Source organism: Charadrius vociferus, unplaced genomic scaffold (assembly GCF_000708025.1).
Source record: "Charadrius vociferus isolate BGI_N301 unplaced genomic scaffold, ASM70802v2 scaffold193, whole genome shotgun sequence".
NCBI classification, from domain to species: Eukaryota; Metazoa; Chordata; class Aves; order Charadriiformes; family Charadriidae; genus Charadrius; species Charadrius vociferus.
In genome coordinates, this window is record NW_009647588.1 from 130,579 (window position 1) to 145,674 (window position 15,096).

Genomic DNA, 15,096 nt, shown 5'->3' on the forward strand with positions numbered 1-15,096 from the left:
TCTGTTTTTGAAGTTTATTTCAGAGTCTCTGTGGTGGGTTTGACCTCGGCTGTCTGCCAGATGCCCACCTAGTCACTTTCTCACCACTCCTCCTCAACACGACAGCAAGGGAAAATACAATGAAAAAGGAGGGTTGTTTCTCTCACGTTTTTTTCTCACTCCTCTCTCTAACAGCTGTTACACAGTGTTTTTTACTCTTTTTAAAATATCTTATCACAGAAGTACCACCAGCTTTGCTGGTGAAGTAGACTTTGACTAGTGGTGGATCCATTGTGGAGTCATGTGGAACCAGCTGTGTTCATCATGGGGGCAGCTCCTTATCTCTTCTGACAAAAGTTCCCCCCACTACAATAACTTTGCCATATAAACCCAGTTTACCCATATATCCCATTACTCTGATATTAGCTTCTATCACAACCTAACCTGCATTAGGGGTACAACTACTCTGCATCAGGGCCTACAAAAGCAGAGGCCACATTCTGCGCTTGCATTAGCTCAAAACACTCACAGTGTGCCTTCATACCAGGTTTATTGCCAAGTGCACCTGTGGCACAGTTGGAAACTGGATATAAGGGTAATGAAAGCAGCTGAAGTTGTGTAGTTGGTCTCCAATGATTCTCAGGCTGCTTAGATGTGTGTTTCTCATTAGGAATGTGAATAACATAAACAGTTTTTGTTTAGAGGCACCTTAGTCATCATTATCTCATCCTTAAGATTTGCATGCTAAGAATGATATCAAACCCAAACTCAACAGAGAAAGGTTCCCTCAGGACTCCGACCAATATTCACTCTAGATTTCATGCTCTTACTCACAGGCTGTTGTTTAGGAGTTCTCATATAAGACTTTCCTTTTGCTAAGTACAAATCAGAAACCCATTCCAGAAAAAAAAAAATGGAAACAGAATCATTGGAAGACTAAGCCAGAGGTATAAGTTGTTCCAGACCTTACAGTAGCACTCCCTCGTGCAATCAGTTCTCCACATCCTTTAGTGAAGGTTGATTGGATACCAAAACAAAAAGAATTTTATTCAAATGAGTCTTAAAACTGGAATCTGACCTGATGACAGTTATGGGTCTTTGACAGGTGCTTGGAACCCCTGAAGCTCTGATATTAGGATGTCTGTGGATCTAACTTTGAAACTAGACTGGCTTTGAGATGTCGATTGAACCGTGCAACATCCAGAGATCCCTTCCAGCAAAATTATTCTATGTCTCTATGACATTGTGTTAATCTAACCCCTGATAAACTGTTAAAAATTACTTTTTAACTAAAACAATAGCTGTGGGAACACAAACAGAGTTATCTGCCAGCAAAGGGGACAGCTAATTCATCTGTTGCTGAACACTATTTTCAGATGTAATCACAATGTTTCCTGCCTAGAATTATTGGCATTGAGCTTGTAAATGTATCCCCTAAGGGAGGAAAAACACTGTAAATAACTTGCCTTTAAAGAGGGAGGTTTATTGGATTTCTACACCAAACAACACGAGCTCTGGTTAAATACTGAGTGATATTTATGTCCCTGTACATCCAGACATAGCTCAGCTTAATTTTTTTTTATTTTATTTTTTTATTTTATTTTATTTCAGCCTTAATGAATATAACAATCATTGGTATTCACTTCCTGAGTCTTTCTTCTTTTCAAAATATAGACACCTTAAAGGAGTGTGAACATGGCAGTTGAAAATATAGTGTCTTCCAATTTCTTTTACTACCTCATGAATTAAGGAGAAAAAGGGGGAGAGGGGGAAGAAAGGAGAGTGGAAACTAGAAATGAAAATATTTTTCTGGTATACATATCCAATAAGACTGTATTGCCTAAAGGGAATGTGACCACAGTTTTTCAATATGCTCAGCTGAACTCCGAGTTGTTACCAGGTTATCAGGCAGTGCAATTTAGACAAGCCTCAAGGGATATTGGGTATGGATCAGTACAAGTGTCATGGGAGCACAAATAGAGCTTAAATCTGCCACACTGTGTGGCACAAGGTGCTGAAGTATTTGAGCTAAGGGTTTGACCCTCCACTTGCCAGACTTGATGTGCTACTTCAGATCCTTGGATCAGTCCATCTTAGAGCTCTCTACATTATATAAGCACTTAGCTATAATTTCAACCTGTTTATGCCATGGGCATAGACACTATAATGCGAGTTAGCCTGTAGGAAGTGATGCTGGCCTGATTTTCTAAAGGCAGCTGCAGATGTGTTGTAAAACACTTTACAATTATTTAGACCTGTTCCAAGGGTGGAAAATTCCCCCTGGAGAAGTCAGAACAAAATGTGTTGCTTCTTAGAGAGTGGCCTGACCTCAGATTTTCATATGGCCAGTCTGTTTGTTTATAGATAGCTACATAGTGTAATTTCTCCCAATTTATGTCTCAAGTGTTATCTCTTCTTCTACCACACTGCAGAGAAAATAAATCAGAGGAAAGACCCCTTTCTCTGTCTTTACAAGGTGAAAAGAGAGCAGCCATTTGGTGTTCCACTCAGTCCTATCAGGCTGGGTTAGGGACATCTTTGGAACATTTATAATACTGAGTTCTTCAGGAGGCATGCCTTACAACAGGATTTATCTGACTAAATGTGGGTGCTAATGTGCATTTCAGCAAGTCACTTTCAGTTCTCTTCACTGTCAGGGAAGATCTAGTAATACAGACAATGGAATTTAGGGTGTGATTCATCTCATCCTAAACAGATGCTTACATTTGTTCAGAGAAATTGCATCCTAAACTCCTTTAACTGAATCGATCACATCTCCACTGATGATAATGGGAGCACAGATAACCAGTTCAAATGTAGGTGACTGCACTGGAAGTCAGCTGAGACTGATGAGTCTTACCCCTCATTTCTGCAACCTACTCAGACTGAGGTGCATGCCACACATCCAGCTGCTCCATCCTGCTAAAACTGAGGACCTTCTGTGCAGGATCTCTATCTTACAGGTCATGGAATTCCCAGCAGCCTCATGCAGCAATGAACTTCGTGGACCTTCAGGTTTTAGCAGGAGGTGAATGCTGAGCTCCTAGTAGCAGAAGCTTGCAGCTTAACCACCTGAATTTCACCACGACCCTTTTGGGAAGTTTAAGTTTTTGGGTTTTTTTTTTAAAAAAAGTTGATCCAAAATGCCCTGCTTGTAAAGCAAATAGATGGATGCCAGTTCCTACAACAATGATCTGGTCTTCCTAACACAAGAACGACCAGTACTTGAGTCAAAGCAAAGGTTCATTTAGTCCAGTATCCAGTCTCCTGCAAAAATTGTAGTATGGGAATAGTTAATTAAGTGTAATAACTGGGCAGGCATATATGATACTTCCATAAAGTCTCCCCCAGATCCCAGGAGCAAGTCTGGTAGATGACAACACTTTACTTGTTTATTTTTTTGTTATGCTTGCTGTTTAGTTGTTTTTTCCCCCCTTTGTCTAGTTTAAAACCATTTTAATTTATAAAACTAGTGAGGAGAACTATAATGAACTATGTGATTCTTCGTGGATGAAAGGTTTTGTAATAACTCTTGTTGTTGTTGTTGTTATTATTATTATTAACATGCTTACAAATTATTTTACTGGTGGACACTTCATCTCATCTGATGATGAAAGAGAAACATAGTCTCATTCCGAATAAATTACTTTACATATTCATATTATGAACCTGGGAATATACTTTTTTGCCAACCAAGGGATTATTTAGTCTCCAAATAACTCTCTGGACTAGAATACTATATGGGAAGCAGAGGTCAGGTGTAATTGCTGATAAATTGTGTTTTCTTGACTTGAGTTCAATCCAAACAATGAAATGAATGCTTTGGTAATTAAACTTTTGCCTTCACTGAGACAAGAGGAAAGCGCTAAGACCAGGATTCTGCGCATATATGAAAACAATGCTGGCAGACTTGGATCTATTTTACAAGCATTGTAGATTACATTTATACCTAGGTAGTATCCCATCACTCTGACAGCACAGTGCAAAGAGACCTTCTATATGTGAAATGTACACCTTTTTTAATTACCTGCATCTAGGTAGAAAAACACTCCCTAATTTTTAAAAGTGGAGTGTTAATTAGGAAAACAAGATCAGATATACTTCTTTCTCAATATTGGCTTCTTTTAAATACCTAACCTATTTCTTTTGACAAGGCGTAGCTCCCTGAACAGCCTTTCTTCCTCTGCTGATATATACTATTGTTTTACATATGTTTTAATCTCCTCTGCCTATAAGAATGAGTTTTTTACAATTCTATCCATAGTTGGTAGTGAAACACAATGTTTGGACAATTATATTAAGGGTCCAGTTAAACTTTCCAACATTTTTTTAACCTAATTCTAAGATGTGAGAAGCAGACCTTTTTTGTTGTTTGTTTGTTTTCCCTGTAGCAGCACTAGGATATGTGTGTGTTCTGCACTTTTGATGCTTCCTTTTTCAAGAATGACATACGGATGCCAGTAAAAATGGTTTGCACGTCTGGTACTCTGCTATTTCTGTTCTTCTGTTTCTGAGATAAGCAGATGGAGATTAGGTAATTCTGTACCACTGTAAGTCGTAAACAAGTTGGTATAAATATCACTGCCTCGAATATTATGCTGAGCTTGCTCCATTTGAACTTCTGCCTCACTACAGCTTTTCTTAGGATTGTTAGCATATGCCATGTATATTTGGTTGGTTATTGTCTCCATCCTAATCAATATACAAATTCACATCTGTTGAATTGGTCTTCTAAATTTTACTCATCTTTAGACTAGAACTGACTTCCATCTTGGGAAGCGCATGACACAATTCATAGTAAAGCCTACGTTTTTCCTTCCTTCTTTACTTTGATGAGCAAGATAATGGGAAATAACATTATCCCTAACACCTGGTTATTGCCTGTGAAAACTACTAGGATGGTTCACACTTCCAAATTATGGTTTCTGACTCTTTGCAGCGTTAGGAAAGCTTAAAATTGTTACATCGTTTGCATGCAGGACATATTCTACTTTCAGCTACAAGAGACATATATAGAAACCTAGATTTTTAGAGATATTCAGATAAACCACAACAAAAGCAAAAAGAAAAAAGAAAACTTATGTAAATACTTTGAGGGACTTTTCAAAGCCTGTGAAGAGATCTCAGTCAGGACCTATCTCAGTGTGTCAATTAGAAACATTGATAACTTGCTGCTCAGCCTCTAACAGAAATGGACGACTAAGACCCTGAAGAACTCATCTTCTCTCATTACCCATTGAACAACAGGAAAAATTTGGAAATCTGCAGTAACATCTAGCACCTTCTTGTCAATACCAAAGCCCACTGTAGCCTGGAGAGCACAATCTCTCAAGGTACTGGTTTTCAATAGCTTCTAGGAGGTCCTTGTCCTCTCTCCACCAAAAGTCGCAGGCTCACTATTCATTCCCACTGGATCCTCTCATTCCCTCCCTCCCCACTACTGCCACTGGAATTGTTTATGACCTGTGTTATTAGCCCTCCTTTTGCCCCATGACTTGATGTTTAACCCAGGTTAGCTCTCCGATAGACTTCACATGGCAGCCCACACGTGGTTGTAGTAGCGGAACTTGGGGACACATCAGGCAAGCAGAAAGGGGGAAAGGCAGCAAGGAGAAGGAGAAATTCATAGTCTATTTTTGTTACTGGAATCGCTTTATGAAAAAAAAATACAGTTTTGGTTACAATCAATTCCTTCAATTCTAATACAATCATAGTACGCTCCAAAAGGACCCCATCATATCCAAACTTCAAACAGAATTTAGACAAAAGCAAGATGTTCATACACCCTGTAAACAGGGTGTACTTTCTATCTGATCATTTCTATATAGGTTAGCATGTTTGGTGATAATGGAATTTCCTTTTATTTAAGCAAGGTAGAACTGAGAACAGAAACTGTCCACTAAAACATTGGAAAAGAACAAATTCTGTTTGAAATAATCACAACTGGCAGACTCAGAGGGTGTGAAAGGAGCAGACAGGGGATATGGATCATTTGGATTGGAAAGGAAACTGAATGTAAGTGGGTATCAACAGAAAAAAAACAAAAAACAAACAAAACCAAAAAAGTTACTCTTACCAGATTCAAGGAATGAAGAAAAACAACAATCCACAATACCAGAAATAAAAATTACTAGTCACAGATGGAGATAAGGCAGTGATGTGTTTGTATAGACCAGACTGCAATAATGTAAGCTGCTAAGTTAAAAATTTCAACATGAGAAAACTGTTATGACAATAAACCTTTGATTACTCAATTAACAGGAAACCTTATAGCATAATTATTTTTCTTTTCTTTAAGAAAGTATTAAAAAAAATAGAAGAAAGTACTAAACCTTGATAAAGGAAAAAAACATTGCATTTCTGTGCTGATAGCAGTGTCTTCTTCTAAAGCAAAAAGATATTTAGACAATTGTTCATGTATTTTTTTTTTTATTTTATGCTTAATGTAATTCATCGCTTATAATACATGAATTGAGAAATAAATAACTACCACAATAATGGGAAAAACAGTTATCAATTTTCATGCAAGAAAGATTTTGTTAGAAAAGAAGCTCTTTTTCAAAAATCAATAGTTTTTATGAATAATAGCGACAGTGATTTTCCCTTTTTCACCATGTTTTGCTCTGCAGTTTTAATGGTGTTTTAAAAATTACACAAGATGAAAGATAAAAGCTGTATCAAGTATTTTGTGCTTTCCAAAAATATTGTTAGATATCTTTGAAGACCATTATATTTAAAAAGGTCTGTATTGACCGAAACAGCAAAAATACCTCCCCCCAAAAAAACCCAACAACCCACCTGTAAAATTGTCAACTTGGGTACAGCAGGAAATATGATGGAGAACAGAACCATTTAAAACTAAGTGAAGCAGAAAGGTTTTCAGAATATTCCCATTATTAATGAAATTGGTTTCTCATGGCTCAGTCAACTGCAGGGATTTTTCTTGTGTTATGAGTCTTCGTTTATACTGAATGGCATTTGGGAGGAAGCAATAACAAATTGCAAACCTAAGTTGTGTGTGACATTATGAATGAGAAGATAGGTGGTAGGAAAGAGCTCTCCCGTAGCCTGTACACCCATGTAATGTAAAAGCACTACTCAGCCTTCATACATGAAGTAAAATGGAGAACTTCTTTATCCTCCAAGCAACCTGTTTCCTGCTCTGTGTGAACTCTACTGGCAGTCTACATGAGAAATTATACCCAGCTTTCATTTGAGATGAGTTGTGCTAAGGCACAGCTGCTTGAGTGATGTCAGCGTTTGCTCACTACTTACTCATATTTTCACCTCACTGCCCATTCCCCCCAGATATAGGTTAAAGAACAAAGAGACCAGTTTGGTGAAGTGAAGGTTGCTACTGGGAATTCTGACACATTTATGTGAAAATCATGATCACGAGGAAGTTCTTTTTCTAACTTTTATCCCTGTTTCTGTCTATAGTCTATTCTGCATCAGTGTAAGGTAATGGGATGTGTGTTTATCAGCCAAATGATTATTGTAATATGTAGTTACCAAGAAAATGTTGTCGTAAAATTATATAAAAGCATGATCTGACTATGGTAGATGATGTAAAATTAAATAGAAAGATGCAGCTGACTTTTGTTTCTAGTCTTCCTTTTGTAAAATGAATTAATAATCATAGTTTACCACTACAAAGAAATGGATTCAATCTGATCAGAGTCAGCAATGGTATGGTGAAATCTGGAATTGCTCCAAGTCATACAGACATTCAAAGTTAATACTTATCCCTGTATATTTCTGACCAAAGTTTTACACTAAAATAGCTGTGCCTTAGTGCTACTGGAAAAATAAGGGGAACTTGAACTTTTTTTCATCTGTTCTATAAATTTCCAAAACCATAATTTCCTAGTGAAGCAGATATTTTCATGTGTTTTTTATTATTATTTTTATGATATCTCTCTATAAGGATTAAATAGCCTCTTAGCTACATTTAACTGTATTACAGTATTATGAGCAAGACCTTGTGACCCTGAATGAGATCTAGATTAACAGAAGTTTGTAGTGCTTTTAATTTCTCACAGTTAAAAAATCAATGGTTCTGAAACTCATGTATTACTTTTTTTGTTCTGTGTGCCTTAATCCTCTGTGTGAAATGGCCCAAAGTATTATTTAATTCTTTTCTTTCTTGTATAGTAAACCACACAGTCTGTAAGCTGTTCCTCTAGTTTAAAACAATGGCACTCAGGAAGTATTCCTGGCTTTTGGGGGGGACTTTTGGATAGCTACAGTGCACTCTTTTACATTCTAATTATCCTTGTTCCATCAATGTGATAAAAGAGAATAGAATAAGCAAGCTGCAGATCAGAGCTCTTGGACTATTCGCCGCTGGAGTGCTGAAGTCTAGGAGCACAAGAAAATGACTCAGGAGTGTGAAAAAGGAAGATAAGAAGAAAACCTAAGAGTAATAGAAAAGGAGCTCCAATTTTATATGCAGCAGTTAGTTTGAATAAGAAATGGATAATCAACATTCTAAAAAATATTTATCACTAGGAGGGGACTTTTACAGGCATCAATGCTAGGACTGATACTGTTAAACATTTTGATCAGAAATCAAGAAGAAAATATAAAATGCACCCACAAGTGCTGAGGGAGCTGTTAGATGGCATTGCAAGGCTACTCTTAATAGTCTTTGATCAATCATGGTAACTGGCAGAAGTGCCCGAAGATTGGAGGAAAGCAAATGTCACCCCCGTCTTCAAGAAGGGGCCAGGGAACTATAGGCCCGTCAGCCTAAGTTGATCCCTGGAAAGGTGATGGAGCAACAAATCCTGGGTACCATTTCTATGAACATAAAGGACAAGCAAATCATGAGAAGTAGTCAACATGTCTTCAACAAGGGGCAGTCATGCTTGACCAACTGATAAACTTCTACAATGAAATGACTGGCCTGGTAGATAAGGGAAGAAAAGTGGATACTGTCTGGCTGGACTTCAGGTAGATAGGGGTGGGGAGCAGAATGACGCACCCGTAATCCACAGGGAAATGTTGAGTGACCTGCTACAGCACTTAGACATACACAAGCCTGTGGGGCCAGGTGGAATCCACCTGTGGGTACTGAAGGAGCTGGCAGAAGTCCTCACCAAGCCACCTTCCATCATTTATCAGCAGTCCTGGCTAACCAGGGAGGTCCCTGTTGACTGGGGATTAGCAAACGTGATGCCCATCCACAGGAAGGGCCTGAAGGAGCCAGGGAACTACAGGCCTATCAGTCTGACCTCAGTGCCAGGGAAGGTTATGGAGGAGATGATTCTGATTCCCATTACGCGGCACATGCAGGACAACCAGCTGATCAGGCCCAGACAGCACCCATTCATGAAAGGTAAGTCCTGCTTGACAAACCTGGTCTCCTTCTATGACAAGGTGACCCACTTAGTGGATGAGGGAAAGGCTATGGATATTGTTTACCTGGAGTTTAGTAAAGCCTTTGACACTGTTTCCCACAGCATTCTTTTGGAGAAGCTGGCTGCTCATGGCTTGGACAGGTGTACTCTTCGTTGGGTAAAAAGCTGGCTGGAAGGCCAGGTCCAAAGAGTTCTGGTGAATGAGGTTAAATCCAGTTGGTGGCCAGTCACGAGTGGTGTTGTCCAGGGCTTGGTATTGGGGCCAGTTCTCTTTATATCTTTATCAATTACCTGGACAAGGGGATTGAGTGCGCCCTCAGGAAGTTTGCAGATGACACCAAGTTGGGTGGAAGTGTTGATCTGCTTGAGGATAGGATGGCTCTGCAGAGGGATCTGGACAGGCTGGATCGATGGGTCGAGGCCAATGGCATGAGGTTCATCAAGGCCAAGTGCCGGGTCCTCCACTTGGGTCACAACAACCCCATGAGCACTACAGGCTTGGGGAAGAGTGGCTGGAAAGCTGCCTGGCAGAAAAGGACCTGGGGGTGTTGGTCAACAGCCAGCTGTGTGCCCAGTTGGCCAAGAAGGCCAACAGCATTCTGGGTTTTATCAGGAATAGTGTGGTGAGCAGGACTAGGGAAGCAGTTGTCCCCCTGTACTTGGCTCTGGTGAGGCTGTACCTCCAATACTATGTTCAGTTTTGGGCCCTTCTCTACAAGAAGGACATTTAGATTCTGGAGTGAGTCTAGAGAAGGATGACAAAGCTGGCGAGGGATATAGAGAATGAGTCTTTGAGGAGTGGCTGAGGGAACTGGGGTTGTTTAGACTGGAGAAAAGGAGGCTGAGGGGAGACCTTATCGCTCTCTACAACTACCTGAAGAGATTGCGGCTAGGTGGGTGTAAGTTCCCAAGTAGCAACTGATAGGACTGGAGCATATGACCTCAAGGTGCGCCAGGGGGGACTGGAGCATATGCCCTCAAGGTGCGCCAGGGGAGATTTAGATTGGATATGAGGAAAAATTTCTTCACCAAAAGGCTTGTCAAGCATTGGAGCAGGCTGTCTAGGAAAATGGTTGAGTCACCATCCCTGGAGGTATTTAGAAGATGTGTAGATGTGGTGCTGAGGGACATGGTTTAGTGGTGGACTTGGCAGTGTTAAGTTGGCGGTTGGACTTGATGATCTTAAAGGTCTCTTCCAACCTAAACGATTCTGTGATTTTGTGGTTCTAAGGTCAGGTTGGATGGGGCTCTGAGCAACTTGATCTAGTTGAAGATGGCCCTACTCATTGCAGGGGTGTTGGACTGGATGATCTTTGGAAGTCTCTTCCAACCCAAACTATTCTATGATTCTATGTTTTTATGTTTCTATGATTCTGTGAGTCTATGATTCTATAATTCTTTGAAAAGTTGAGTGGATCTTGTGTTAGTGAAGAGCAGTACTGAAGTTCAAATGAATATTAAAAGTCAGACAGTCACTCTGGACAAACTCCTTAATCTCACAGCCCATAAAATCCTTTACTGATGATATCTTTTACAGCATGACAGAAAAGACAGAAGGATGGGCACCACAGTGGGATACTTTCAGGAAACATGAGTATTTCCACTGTTGGCAGGCTCAAGAGAATGAGAGGTGGAAGTAGGAGTGAGATCATGCATCTACTGTGTCTTAGAGAAACGTTTCTGAAACACTATTAAAAAGGCAAGACTGAGTTATGGGTTTTGTCTGCAGTGGAGACAGAATTCAGGCAACTCAAACATCTGATATTTGTACTGGATTCAGCTCCAAATATTAATTCTCAGAATTCAGGAACATTTAAATCTAAAATTTTATTTTTTCTCATGATTGATGGTTTTGGCTTGAGCCAAAATTTCAATAGACTGTTTTATTTTGGGGTCCTAAACTAATCTGTTTATATCGTTTTAACTACACCATACCTCCGTCAAAATAAATGGTAATTAATTGCAGCTAGCACCTCCCTTTGGTGCTATCATACCAAGTGCTGCTATGATTATATATTTACAACATTCTTCTGGACTTCAGAATATAGTGCTCGTGCCGTACAAGAGGATGTACAATGGATAGCCTGAACCCAACATTAATCGTTGGTCTAGGAAATCTCAGCTGCACCACTCAATACATCTATAGATCATTGTTCACATATCCAGAGCCCTTGTAAGACTGTCTGTGGTAAGGTCATGAAAAAATCAGATTATGTGATTCAAGTTACAGTAAATCTCTTTTTCAATGCATATATGACATCTTTTAAAAACAGAGGGGAACGATTAATGAAAGTATTTTTGACAAATGGGAGTTGCCTTCCCATGCTCTTATTTCATGTTTTTTCTTCTATTGGTTCCTCAAGTGAAAACAAACTAAATACTAGTACATTTCACAAAATATGATGATTGCAACTAGTGAAGGGAGGGTGTTAGAGACAGAAACAAAGGACTTTGATATACTTTGACAAGCATTAAAAACCATTTTCCAGCATTCCTAAGTCACTTAGAAATTTGAGTCTCATACTGAGTCAGCTGCAAGATTTATCTGTGCTCAAAACAGGTAGGATGTGAACCAGCACAGATCACAAGATTCAACCTCAGGGTACAGAATAACCAGAGCCCATTAGGTAGGTTAATACCACACTGAGGCACATTCTTTTCAAATTGAAGACAACTTCATTGCATCAGCTTGTAATACACATGCAGTTCAATGATATCAGAAATTATGGCCTAGAAAGTCACACTTTCAATTATTGCGCAGACGATGCTAAAGCTTCAGCCTCTATAACGACTTTAGTGCATAATACACCACATAGAACATTAGTGATATCCTCATAGCCTTAATTTACCGGAACTTAACTTGATAGACAACCTTACACTGGATTATTTTCACTCAACTTTAGCATTTTAAGGACCTGTCTTTGTTGGTTATCTCAGAGCTTTCTTACAGTAAATGAAAGAGAAGTATTCTTTGAAAATAATTTAGATCTTAGATCTCTCTGGGGTAGACTTCTCTCTCTGATGACATGTGAGACAATTTGAAACAGCCAGATTCATAATTTTAACACTTCAATTAATGTCTAAATGGAGAATGAATTGGACTCTTAATTTTCATTTACTCATATGTGCAAGGATGCCAAGGTCTTCACATTACCCCATGGCTAATTAAATGCTCAAAATCCTCTTAAGGTAAATCCCTCGAATATTTTTAACTCCTTTCTCAAGCTAGGCAAAGAACACCTTTCACACTGGTGCAATTTTAGTCCTCTATCTGCTAACCATTCCTTGGAACTTCCAGAGGGCTCAATAGGGAAAGCAAAAGCTTGATCAATTAAAAAAAAAAAGACTCTGAAATGTTCTATTCAGTTCCTGATGGGTGCTGAAAAGATATCATTCAGTTAAGGTCCCTCTAAAATAGTTGTAGTTATCTTTGAACTCTGTTAGAGAGAGTTCCTATGTGCAACAGATTTGTCTCCATGTGCATCCAACACTTTCTCTTGCTTCTAAGGCTTCTACCATATTGTAGTTGTCATCAGCAAAGACTACAGGTCAATATTTAACTGGAATGAACAGTAATAAATATTTTATAATTCTCTTCATTAACCATAGTTGAGGACTTCGAGAAAACATTCCTGATTTCAAAGATGGAACCTGTCACCAAAACAAAGAAAAAAAAAAAGATAAAGAAATGCACCCTTATGAATTAGTAGCATGATGAAACGTAAGAATCAGACAGAACATGAAGATGTCCCAGACCCGAAGAAGGTTTGACCACAATACAATGATTTTTTTTCAATAGATTTTTGAACCTTTTTTTAAGATCTTGATTTTATTTAATTATGGAAGAGAAAACAAACTCTAAACCTTTAACATTTCACACAAAAAGGAAATCTTGTTTTTCACCTAACACTGAATATCATACATATCCTATCAAAAATCATGGTCATTTCAATCCCCAGACAGATTTGATACAGAATCATCGAGTCATGGAATCATAGAATAGTTTGGGTTGGAAGGGACCTTTAAAAGTCATCTAGTCGAACTCCCCCTGCAATGAGCAGGGACATCTTCAATTTGATCAGGTTGCTCAGAGCCCCATCCAACCTGACCTGGAATGTTTCCAGGGATGGGGCATCCACCACCACTCTAGGCAAACTGTTCCAGTGTCTCACCACCCACATCGTAAAACATGTCTTCCTTATATCTGATCTAAACCTACCCTCTCTTAGTTTAAAAACATTACACCTTGTCCTATTGCAACAGACTCTGCTAAAAAGTTTGTTCTCATCTTTCCTGTAGGCCCCCTTTAAGTACTGAAAAGCTGCAATATGGTCTCCCTGGACTCTTCTCTTCTGCGGGCTGAACAACCCCAACTCTCTCAGCCTGTCTTCATACGAGAGGTTCTCCAGCCATCTGATCATCCTTGTGGCTCTCCTCTGGACCCACTCCAACAGGTTCATGTCCTTCTTATGTTGAGCGCTCCAGAGCTGGACACAATATTACAGGTGGGTTCTCACTAGAGAAGTGTAGATGGGAGGAATCACTTCCCTTGACCTGCTGGCCACGCTTCTTTTGATGCAGCCCAGGATATGTTTGCCTTCTGGGCTGTGAGTGCACATTACTGGCTCATGTTGAGCTTCTCATCTACCAATACCCCCAAGTCCTTCGTGGCAGGGCTGCTCTCAACCCCTTCATCCGCCAGTCTGTATTGATACTGGGGACTACTCCGACCTAGGTACAGGACACCGCACTTGGCCTTGTTTCCTCATCCACCAAAGAGTCCAGCCATCCAATCTGTATCTCTCCAATTCAGAGAGAAGGATGTTGTGGGGGGCTGTGCCCTTACAGAAGTCCAGACAGATGACATCCATAGCTCTTCCCTTGTCCACTGATGTAGTGAATCCATCATAGAATGCCACAGAAGGCCATAGAAGGCAAAGACTTGCCCTTGGTGAAGCCACGTTGGCTGTCTCAAATCACCTCCCTGTTCTCCATGTGCCTTGGCATAGCTTCTAGGAGGATCTGTTCCATGATTTTCCATGGCCCAGAGGTGAGGCTGACAGGTCAGTAGTTCCCAGGGTCCTCCTTTCTACCCTTTTTAAAAATTGGTGCAATGTCATCAAAATTAAGGTATGAAATTTACTTTAACTTTGGCTATTTCCTCTATCAGGCCTGCACATTGTTGTGTTAAAAATCTTATTTATGCGCAAAGAGGAAACGCATCTTAAACATATGTAAAGCCCAGAAACTATTGTCAGTGTAACTGAAATCTTACGAATCTGATTGTTAATAGTCCAGATCTATTTTACAGAAAAAAGAAAGAGTGATGCAGTTAAAATTGTTATACACAGACTATTTGGAGAAGAGGAGGCTCCGGGGAGATCTTATTGTGGCCTTCCAGTACCTAAAGGGGGCCTACAGGAGAGTTGGGGAAGGACTTTTTACTAGGGCATGTAGTGACAGGATGAGGGGGAATGGCTTTAAACTGGAAGAGGGCGGGTTTAGATTAAACATTAGGAAGAAGTTTTTCACTTTGAGGGTGGTGAGGCACTGGAACAGGTTTCCCAGAGAGGTTGTTGAGGCCTCATCCCTGGAGGTGCTGAAGGCCAGGCTGGATGTGGCCTTGGGCAACCTGGTCTAGTGGGAGGTGTCCCTGCCTATGGCAGGGGGGTTGGAACTCGATGATCTTTAAGGTCCTTTCCAACCTAAACCATTCTAGGATTCTATGATTCTACAGCTATTTCTGGGATTATGG